Raw genomic sequence first — 2532 nt, 5'->3', positions numbered from 1 at the left:
AGAATTCTGTTTCTTTTGGAGGAGCGGCAACTGAAGACCCCAACATGCACATAAGGAATTTTGTCGAGATCTGCAGCACTTTTAAGTATAATGGCGTGACTGATGAGGCTATCAAGTTGAGGCTTTTCCCATTCTCACTAAGGGACAAGGCTAAAGACTGGTTACATTCTGAACCAGCTGGGTCCATCACTACGTGGCAAGATCTTGTGCAAAAGTTTCTGGTGAAGTTTTATCCGATGGCAAAGACTGCTGCTATGAGGAGTGCTCTTACTCAGTTTGCGCAGCAACCTACAGAATCTATGTGCGAGGCTTGGGAACGCTACAAGGAAATATTGAGAAAATGTCCACATCATGGAATGCCGGATTGGATGGTGATCACTGGTTTCTATAATGGTTTGGGGGCCCAATCTCGGCCCATGCTCGATGCAGCAGCTGGAGGAGCCTTATGGGCTAAAAGCTATACTGAGGCGTATAATCTTATAGAGACGATGGCTGCAAATGAGCATCAAAACCCAACTCAGAGGATGACGTCAGGCAAGGTAGCAGGTATTCTGGAAGTTGATGCAGCCACCGCTATTGCAGCCCAGCTCCAACCGCTATCAATGAAGGTTGATTCTCTGGCTACGTATGGAGTTAATCAAATAGCTATGGTTTGTGAGCTTTGTGCAGGTTCTCATGCTACGGATCAGTGTTCTCTTGTCAACGAATCTGTTCAGTATGTGAATAATTATCAGCGACAACAGCAGCCTGTGCCAGCGACCTATCATCCTAATAACAGAAATCATCCAAATTTCAGCTGGGGGAATAATCAGAATGCTATTCAGCCACCATATCAGCAAGGAGTGAGTAAACAGTTTAACCCACCTGGATTCCAGCAACCACAACAGTATTCTACAAGGCAATCATATCCTCAACAGGGAAGTACAGCTGCACCCACTAGTGCTGATTTTGAGGAACTTAAGCTGTTGTGCAAAAGTCAGGCGGTTTCTATCAAGACCTTGGAAAATCAAATCGGTCAATTAGCCAATGCAGTGATCAATCGTCAACCTGGCACTCTTCCCAGTGACACAGAAGTACCAGGCAGGAAGGAAGCTAAAGAGCAAGTCAAGGCTATTACCTTAAGGTCTGGAAAAGTGGCTGATGCTGAAAAGGCAAAGGAAGTCGAAGCTGAAGTTAGAGATGAAGAATCTAAGCAAAAGGAGAAAGCGGCGGAACCAAGGAAGACTACTGTTGAACACACTCTGCCTGAGGCTAATACAGGGGAGAAACAACTCTATCCTCCACCACCTTTTCCTAAGAGATTGCAGCAACAAAAGCTGGATAGACAGTTCGGGAAGTTTCTGGAGGTGTTCAAGAAACTTCACATCAATATACCTTTCGCTGAGGCTCTGGAACAAATGCCTAGTTATGCGAAGTTTATGAAGACTATTCTTGCAAGGAAGGTGAAACTGGAAGACCTTGAAACCGTTGCTCTCACGGAAGAATGCAGCGCTGTTCTGCAGCAAAAGTTACCACCAAAACTGAAAGATCCAGGAAGCTTCACCATTCCTTGCACCATTGGCAATCTAACTTTTGACAAGTGCCTTTGTGATTTGGGAGCAAGCATTAGTCTGATGCCGTTGTCGATCTTTAAAAAGCTGGATCTGCCTGATCCAAAACCCACATACATGTCGCTACAATTGGCTGACCGTTCCATTACTTACCCAAGGGGCATAGTTGAGGATGTGCTCGTCAAGGTGGATAAGCTCTTCTTTCTAGCAGATTTTGTTATTCTGGATTTTGAGGAAGATAAGAAGATTCCCATAATCTTGGGAAGGCCTTTCTTGGCTACTGGCCGTACCTTGATAGATGTGCAAAAAGGTGAACTTACTATGCGGGTCCAAGATCAGGATGTGACCTTCAATGTATTCAAGGCAATGAAATTCCCTACAGAAGATGAGGAGTGCTTAAAAGTGGATGTGATTGATACTGCGGTTACTTCGGAACTCGATCACATGCTAATGTCTGATGCATTGGAAAAGGCCTTAGTGGGGGATTTTGACAGCGATGATGAAGATAGCAACGAGCAATTACAATATCTGAACGCTTCTCCATGGAAGCGAAAGCTGGACATACCATTTGAATCTCTTGGTACTTCTGACCTTAAGAATGCTGAAGGGAAGCTCAAACCATCAATAGAGGAAGCACCTACCTTGGAGCTCAAACCATTACCTGAACACTTGAGGTATGCTTTTTTAGGTGATTCATCTACGTTACCTGTTATTATTTCATCTGACCTTTCAGGTAGTGAGGAAGTCTTAAGGATTTTGAGAGAATTCAAATCGGCTATAGGATGGACCATAGCAGACATCAAGGGGATAAGTCCTTCATATTGTATGCATAAAATTCTGCTAGAGGAAGGTAGTAAGCCAACTGTGGAACAGCAGTGAAGACTGAATCCCATCATGAAGGAGGTGGTGAAGAAAGAAATTCTGAAATGGCTAGATGCAGGCATCATTTATCCTATTTCTGACAGCTCGTGGGTGAGCCCCG

The 2532-nt window shown here is 44.4% G+C and overlaps 1 non-coding gene across 1 annotated transcript; it reads right to left on the bottom strand.

Moving 5' to 3' along the window:
• Positions 1 to 251: 251 nt before the first annotated feature.
• LOC141681447 (small nucleolar RNA R71) lies at positions 252 to 358 on the bottom strand. Its single transcript, XR_012558881.1, has one exon. It is a non-coding gene; the product is annotated as a small nucleolar RNA R71 (small nucleolar RNA).
• Positions 359 to 2532: the final 2174 nt, after the last annotated feature.

This window comes from Apium graveolens, chromosome 8 (genome assembly GCF_009905375.1).
Source record: "Apium graveolens cultivar Ventura chromosome 8, ASM990537v1, whole genome shotgun sequence".
NCBI classification, from domain to species: Eukaryota; Viridiplantae; Streptophyta; class Magnoliopsida; order Apiales; family Apiaceae; genus Apium; species Apium graveolens.
Note: the sequence above shows the minus strand (reverse complement) of the source record. Positions and strands in the feature narration are given on the sequence as shown.